Below are 9,162 nucleotides of genomic sequence, written 5' to 3'. Positions count from 1 at the left end.
ACACACATATATAAATATATATATATATTCATATATACTGTGTGTATATATACGTGTGTACAATATCTTTGAACGATCGTGTCGTTATCTGTATGTACAGGATTGGTGCTATACGATCGTTCGCAGATATCGTGCAAGATAGTTCGTCGTTCGTTTACAAACGATAATAATTAGAAGTGTGTACGTAGCTTTACTCTAAGATCATGCAATTTGGAAAGAAGGGAGTTTAATTTGGAATATGAGATCGGGGTTTTCCCTGATGAGGTATCTATGCGGGGATCTAAAACACAATTAAGATCCCCACCCACAATAATAGATCCCTCGGCAAACCCTTTCAGAATCTCCAAATATTGAGATAGGGCTGTTGTGGGTTGTTGATTGGGAGCATAAAAGGAGGCCAATGTAAATTTCTTATCCCAGAGAGAAATTTTTAGGAAAAAATACCTGCCCTGAGAATCAGAGCAGGAGTCTAGTATCTGTACTATGAAAAGCTATAGAAACTTCCTTAGTTCTAGATTCAGGATTGGAGCTATGGTACCACATGGGATAATAGCGACTGCGGAGAGAGGGAATTCGAGTGGATTGAAAATGGGATTAAGATATTCACTCTCGCTTTACGTTGAGCATATTAACATTTGAGAGCGTTTGTTCAGGCTATTTAGACCCTTCGCATTAAGGGTACAGATTTTCAAAACATGCTCTTGAGTATGTACCGAGGACATTAGGGGGAAGGGGCACAGGATGGGTCACCAGACAGGCGAGGTGGGCTAAAACCTAGACAGTGGGGTGTAAACCCCAAAGGTCCTAAATCACTGCCCAAGAGGGCAGCAGGCCTATGTGGGGAAGTTGCGCGCGGAAGGGGGAGGCAAACAATCAAAACAAACCATGTGATTCCCTCCTGGGGGAACACGCAAAACCATAAATAATAGCATTCACCTAATATAATAAAACAATTATATAATCACAGTAGCTAAATCACATGGCATAAAATAGAGGACATGTACATATAATGAGCAATTCGCCAAACTCCTACCAAGTTAGGCTAGGGAATTCAGGAAACAGAATCCCAGATATCAAGATAGGCCTAACCGAGCAGGAAGAATACCAAAGTTCAGACGCCCACTAATGGCCCCCATTCATATCAACCACTAAGACATTCAGGATCACTAAAAAAAAAAAAAAAGGGGGGAAAACTACCAGTATATGAAAAGTCCCAAAGTGAATAAGATACTTCATACGGAGGAACGTAGTCTCCTATTGAGGTTGGGCAGTCCAATCGACTAAACGTCTGAGAACTGTGTAAGTCAGATTCGGGGACAGTCCAATGGCACTTGATGGCCTACAGAGTACGTAAGTACGTAGGTAGAGAAGATAATAGATAAAGTTCCAATAACATCGCTTGAGGAGGTTTGGGAGCTGAGAAAAACTTCCTGCAGCATAACCATAACAGGCTAGGTGGTTGTAGAAGGGGGGGGGAGATAACCTGAAAGAGCGCTGGGGGATCTATTAGGCTGACTTCGGAGGAGGGCTTGCATTTCTGCTGGTTTGCTGATGAGGAGAAACGTCGCTGAGGGCCATGCAGGTAGTATGATGTCAGGAAGATGCAGATCCCGTACAATGCGAGGTCGATTAGATGGCTCACAGAGAATAAGGGTTCTGCCTCCCGATCTGATAATATGATGAAAAGGATATCCCCATCTGTATGGGATTTTCTGTTCGCAAAGAACTACAAGAAATGGTTTAAGGGTCCTGCGAAGATCCAGCGTATGTTTAGAGAGGTCAGGCAACAGTTGTATCTGTGCTCCAGCATATTCGATAGAAGTAGATTCTCTGGCTTTCTTCATGAAATCTTCCCTGGTTCCTCTGTGAATCCTGTTTATTTCTATATTAACATCAGATGGAACAGCAAGGAGTTTAGCAAAAATGGAAGACTTACGATTTTCAGCGTCATCATGTAGTAAATACATATTAATTTGCACTTCGTGGCGTTCCAATGTCTGCGTGGGACGTGACTTGTGAAGAAAGATCAGCACATTGGTTTTGAAGAGCTGTGGTGGCATTGGTCACTTGTTGGATGGATTGCCGCATGGCGTGGCATTCTGCCTTACAACTCGCCTCCAAACAACCTATACTATAATCAAGGTCCTGCCTGGTGGCTGCCTTCCAATCCCATTCTTCCCCAGAAGCCATTTTATCAGGGCTATGGCTAAGGGATTTTCCCATAGAGGGAGTTAGGCAAGGGCTGCAGCCAGGGGAGACAGAACGTATCTCTGAAGGTGGTGGAGTAGATTCCTCCGAGACCCGCACCTCCAGTTCCTGCTGAGGGCTGGATCACGTCTGTGTGGGCCGCAACTCTAGTGCCAGCACTCCGGATGTGGCTGAAAATCGAGCCCCCGGCTTTGAGGCCCTGTTGCGGTCGTTGCGGCCTACCGCTGAGAAGAACCCGGGGATGCCTCCAGATGAGGACTCCCCTCCACCGGGGCGTCCCTTCTGTGTCCCCTTCACCTTGGGACCCATGTGCCGGTGAAAAAAAGGCGCTTGTAGCCCTTACACAAAGCAAGTTCCCCAGGCGGGATACGGAGCTCAGGAGGTGCACGTCCTACTCCGCCGCCATCAGGCCACGCCCCCCTACTGGGTCTTTTGAATAGTCTTTTCTCCTCTGTCCCATGGTTGAACAAAACAAGTCTCTAATTTTATGACAGTATATTGAGATGTACCGTGCCACCAATCCTTGACATGTCTCATAAGACATGCTAAATTATATTTACGTAGATCTGGCAAATTAACTCCCAAATTGTCTTTTGAACAAACTAATTTAGATCTGGCAATACGGGGAGTCTTGCCCTGCCATAAAAAAGAAATAAATGCTGACTACAGTTTTTTAACATCAGAGTGACGCAGAAGCAATGGTAAGGTTTTAATGGGTAGAGCAATCTGGCAAAACTAATCATTTTAACAAGGTGACAGCAACCCATTAATGACAGTGGGAGCGATTTCCATTGAACGAGCTTGGCTAGAATTTTAGATATAATGGGAGAATTGTTAAAGTATATACATATCAGCGACATTACGGGAAACTTGAATCCCCAAGTACGTTAAACAGAAGTTTGCAATTCCTAAACCCAGTTTATAGTAGTAAAAAAGTTTGGGGGGGGGGGATTGTATGTAAACAGACAATCTCGCTTTTGTTGTAGTTCATTCGGAATCCTGAGAAGGAGCCAAAATAAGAAATCTGGTGAATGATGGAGGGGAGATCTTTACTCAGGGTATTAAGAAACAGTAGAACATCATCTGCAATCATTGCAAGATTTTACGACCACCTTTTATTTCTATACCTTCATAGATTTTAAAATCAGAAAATGACCTAGCCAGAGGCTCTAAAGCCTGACGAGTCCCCCTCCCCAAGGGAAAAACCTAAGATTGGACAAATACATAGATTGGAAAAATTTTGCTATATGCCCACCAAATCCAAACTTGGCCAGAACTAAATTATACCAAGACCACTCCACACTATCAAAGGCTTTTTCTGGGTCAAGTGCCATGATGGCAGCTGACGCAGGAGTAAGACTCGACAAACGAGCGTGTTTGAGAACTACTAGTTATTTCCATATATTATAGGTAGTAGATTTACCTATAATGAAACCGGCTTGAGCAGGGCTAACTTGGGAGAAACTTAGCTAGGCAATCTGCCAGGATCTTACAGAGCAGTTTAACATCTTTGTTCAATAATGAGATTGAACGGTATGATCCTGGATCCATGGGGATCCCTTTGTTTTTTGGAAGTATTTTTTTAAAAGCTATTTTTTCTGAGTCTAGATACGTAGACTAGGAGAACATGCTGTTATACAATATGGTAAGAAGAGTAGAAACCCTGTCGGCCAAGATTTTATGGAATTTGGCGGGCAGGCCATCAGGACCTGGCGCTTTCGGGTTAGATAAGTGCTTAATGGCCGTCAGAGTTTCCCCCTCCGTAATAGGCGAGTCAAGAAAACACAAATCCTCTGCGGATAACTATAGAAGCTTTAGCTTATCAAGAAAAGCTTGGCCTTGGGCCACATTGCTCTCTTGGGTAGAATATAATTTTGTTTAGTAAGATGCAAACACTGAGGCAATATCCGTAGGTGTTTTATGCACGACCCCTTAGGGATCCTTAATAGCCATGACGCACAGCGGCGTCCAGCATCCCCTTGCTAGACTGGCCAGTAGTCTACCAGAATTAATTCCATATCTAAAAAATTCAGCAGCGCGAAGGGACCTAATCATGGTATCATACGGGCCAATCCAGAAATCACAAGCTCTTTTCGCTTCCAACCAATGCTCCTTATCAGAAACTGAAAGAGACAAATTGAAGGCCAGGGAAGCCTGGTGTGCTTGAGAACAGGCCTCTCAATATCTTGCAAGCGTCTGTTTCGTCTTGGATGCAACATAGGACATAATGTTGCCTCTTAGTACCGCTTTTGCTGTGTCCCAAAATAGTGCGGGGTTAGATTTGTGTTGAGCATGATGATACTCATAATCCTGCTACCAATATACCAGATTTTGTTGGAAAGATTCATCTTTGGCTAGAAAAGAGGGAAACCTCCACACAAAGTTTGTCTTATGTAAAAAGCCAACAGTGAGAACTGAGGTGCATGTTCTGATATTACCAACAGATTGATTTTAGTGGTATCAATTTTACACAGTAAATCATCAGAGACCAAGATGGCGTCTATCCTCGACATTGTGGAATGAACTGCCGTAACGTGCGTAAATTCACGCACGTGTCGGCAGTTAAAATCTCCTACCACCACGAGAGATCTGTGCGGAAGCAATTGGAGGGCACCCAACAAATTATTATAGAAAACAACATTGTCCGAGTTGAGACCGTAGACAGCCATTATGGTAAGGGGGTGTGCAGGAAATTGGAGAGTGAGCGATGCCCATCTGCCATCTATGGCATCACATGACTTTGCAGTTATGTTATACTGTCATTTTTTATGCAGCAGGATAAGAACTCCAGCACGTAGCCCCCCAGACTTCACCCACCCAATTTTTTTGCATTAGGTGGTATAGAGGAGAGGTAAGATGTGTTTCTTGTATGATGGCAATATCTGTTTGTATCTTCTTTAAGTGCCTCAAAACTTTTGTGCATTTAGCAGGGGCCCGAAGGCCCTTAACGCTCCAGGTAATAAGCTTAGGGAGGTATACATACAAAATGACCTTCAAGAGCATGTTGTAGGCACAAAAACAATGCCACACTGTCTTCCCAGCCGAGCGGCAGTATGGTAAAGGCATTTGCATTCAGTTGTAAGGTCAATATCAAACTTAGATTGATGAGACCCAGTAGTAGTAAAGCATCTGATACAGAAAATTGGGGTTGTGAATTCCAAAATGACACAAAAACAAACTAAAAGTTTCAAAACATATCACAGGTAAGACTTCCTTCTTCCCCAATCCTCTCTTCTGCTCTCCTGGTCTCTTCAAGCATATAATACAAAGATAAGAGGACAAAAAATGGGGAAAAACAACAGGAAAACAAACCAGCTCTCATTTATGCAGTGTTGTAGTATAACGGATCATCGGCTCAATCCAGTGGGTAAAAAACAAACAAAAAAAGATTTACAGAATCCTGTAAATGCCATGTTGTAAATGAAAGGTCGGGCCCCTATACAAATAGGCAGCAGGAGAAGGTAGTAGTTTATATTGATAACAGATATTGAGGGCCATAAGAAGATCTGGAAGAATTCACAGAATCATTTCTAGACAGTTGATCTCTGACCATTGAAGACCGATTATTAGCAGGCAGAGATTTGATGAAGTCGGCCGCCTCCAAAGGGTCTTTAAAGAGTTGTGGTTCCGTGTCAGGAAGGAATACATTAAGGCGAAGCGAAATCCTTTCTTAATAAGTTGTTTCCACGGGGAGAGAAGGCCCGTCGCTGCATGGTAGTTACTCCATGGAATAATCAGAGAATAGCAAGATTCTAGTGTCATCAATGCAAAAATGGTCATGTCCCCAGTATGCCTTTAATAAAAACAACGTATCGGTGAAGTAGTGATATTGCACTAATATAGGTCGAGGGATTGGTTTATTACGCTGCGGGGTCCCAATCTATGTCTAAAACTCTATCTTCATGGGTGCAATAAGCCCCTAGGATTTAGGGAGGGTGATAGAACAGAGCTTCTCCCAATTCAGAAGGCTTATATGACAGGAAAACCAATGATGGCCAAATTATTGCGGCGTGCTCTATTTTCCATATCTATAACTTTTTCCTGCAATTGCAAGTACTGATCACTCATCTACTGCTGTTGTGTACGGGAAGACAGTAAATTATCTTCGAAATCGCTAATGCATTGTTGCATACTTTGCAGCCTCTTTAATATCCTGAATTAGAGTAGGCTTAAGATGCTGGAAGACCTCCATGGCCAGCTTGGTATAATCATGCAGTGCAGGAATGCAAAGAGGACTCTGTCCTACCTGGACTGGAAGACTCATCCACGTTGTCCCGCATGGCGTCAGCCATCTTAGTCTGTGTAGTCTTCTTCCCTGCCTGCTTCTGCTGGGATCTTCTGGAGGACTGTGAGCCCCAGATGAGGCGTTCCATCCGCCCTCTGCTGTCTGCTCTTTCACTACATGGAACAGCACAGACGCGGAGTGAGTGAAGTAAAAAGGCACGGAGGATAGATGAAGCCGGAGCTGCTCTACACACCGCCGCTACATCAGGAGCAGGAACTGGAAGAGTCCATCCTTTAAAGACAATAAAGCTTTGGTCCTTAAACAACAAGGTGGCGATAACATCCAGAAATAAAAACTGTGAGAGTTGTGGATGCACTCTTTGTCCCAATATGGAGCAATTGTGGGATTAAAACTCTTTAAAGCCTTAACTCAGCACAGGAATGCAGCATGATTTGTACCCACCAACCACAACCCTATTACAAATCAAATCGTACACCCTATGCTTAAAGAAACAGGTTGTGCGGTCTGTCCTCTGTAAAAGGGGTATACCCTCTTCCCCCAAATATACACAAGTCTAAGCACAAAGATGGGACAGCAGAGATCTTTATAGGGGGGAATTCCCTGTTATTTGCTACCCTTTTCTGCCAGAACTCATATTAAACTCGACGGCACTATGCCGTCTTAGCTGTGGTGCTCAGACACTATTTTGCCTGATACGACGAGTCCATCCTTAGGAGACATAATAAAACTTAGGTCCATTAACCACAAGGTGGTTAAATGCAGAATGAAAAAGAGTGAGAGAATGGTGGCTGCACTCTCTGCCCAATATGGAGCAATTGTGGGAATATAACCCTTTAAAGCCTGATATTAGCATAGCAATGTAGGATGATTCCATCCATCTGCCAGAATCCCATTTTAAATCTAATCATACAACCTATGCTTAAGGAAACAGGCCTTGCTAACGGTCATCTAAAAAAAGGGGTATACCCTGCCCCCCCCCCCCCCCCCCATCCTCAAAAGACAATAAATCGTTAGTCCGTACAGCACAAGGTGGCGTACCATGCGGAATGAAAAAACATGGGAGAGTGGTGGCTGCACGCTCTGCGCAATTTTGAGCAATGTGGGATTAAAACTTCTTAAAGGCTAACCTTAGCATAAGAAAGCAGGATGATTTCTACCCACCAAGCACAACCCTATTACAAATTCTACACCCTATGCTTTAGGAAACAGATTCTGCTGACTGTCCTCTGTAAGAAGGGTACTCTTACCCCTATTATACTAGAGTATAAGCACAGAGATGACACAGCAGAGATCTTTACAAGGGGCATTCTCCTGTTACCTTGCCACCCTTTTCTGCTTAATGCTTAATTAAATAGGTTCTGCTGTATGTCCTCTGGTAAAGGAGTATACCCTCTTCCCACTATTATACTCGAGGCTAAGCACAGAGACAGGACAGCAGAGATCTTTACAGGAGGCAGTCTCCTGTTACTTGCCACGCTTGTCTGCCAGCACTCATAATATACTCTTAGATCCTATGGTGTCTTAGTTGTCGACTTTTGCCAAATAATGGGAGCCCATCAGAAATTGGCAATACCATCACAAACCAAAAAAACCAAAACAAATGTGTGAGTGGTAGCTGCACCATCTGCCCAGTATTGTTCAATGTAGGGTTTCTACCCCTTGAAGCCTAACCTTAGCATAGGAATGCAGGATGATTTATACCCACCACCACACCCCTAATCAAAGCGTACACCTTATGCTTGGTAAAAAGAAAAAGGTTATGCTGTCTTTCCTCCGTAAAAGGGGTATACCCTATCACCCCTATTACAGTTGAGCACACAGACAGGACAGCAGTGGTCTTTATCAGGGCCAGTCCCCCAGTTAATAGCCACCCTGGTCTGCCAGGACTCATGTATACTCTTAGGTCCTATGCTGTCTTAGCTGTGGTGCTGAGGCACTAAATATTTTGCCTAATGTGAGAGGAGTGAAGGCTGCACTCTCTGTCCAATATGGAGCAATGTGGGATTATAACTCCTTAAAGCCTTACCTTAGCAAAGAAACACAGCATGATTTGTACCCACCAACCACAACCCTATTACAAACCAAACCGTACACCCTATGCTTAAGGAAACAGGTTGTGCTGTCTATCCTCTGTAAAAGAGCTATACCCTCTTCCCACTATTCTACTCTAATTTAAGCACACAGATGGGATAGAAGAGAACTTTACAAGGGCAGTCTCCTGTTATTTGCCAGCACACTGCCCTTTTCAGCCAGCACTCATAAATACTCTTAGGTATTATGGTGCCTTAGTTGTCGTCTTCAAGCTCTAACTATTTGCCTACTAATGACAGCCCACCTGAAATTGACGATATAATCAGGAACCAAAAAAAATTGTAAGTGGTAGCTGTACTATCTGCTCAATATTGTTCAATGTAGGTTTCAACCCCTTGAAGCCTTACCTTAGCATCGGAATGCAGGATGAGTTGTACCCACCAATACAACCCTAATCAAACTGTACATCCTACGCTTAAGGAAAAATGGTCTCCCATCTGTCCTCCATAGAAGGGGTATACCCGCGCCCCCATTATGCATTTCAACCTGAGCACAAAGGCGGGACAGCAGTGGTCTTAAAAAGGGCAAGTCTCCCAGTTAATTGACACCCTGGTTTGTCAGGACTCATGTATACTCTTATCCTATGCTATCTTAGCTCTGGGGCTAAGGCAATAAAC

This window comes from Pyxicephalus adspersus, chromosome 6 (assembly GCF_032062135.1).
Source record: "Pyxicephalus adspersus chromosome 6, UCB_Pads_2.0, whole genome shotgun sequence".
Classification (NCBI taxonomy): domain Eukaryota; kingdom Metazoa; phylum Chordata; class Amphibia; order Anura; family Pyxicephalidae; genus Pyxicephalus; species Pyxicephalus adspersus.
This window is presented reverse-complemented; position numbering follows the sequence as displayed.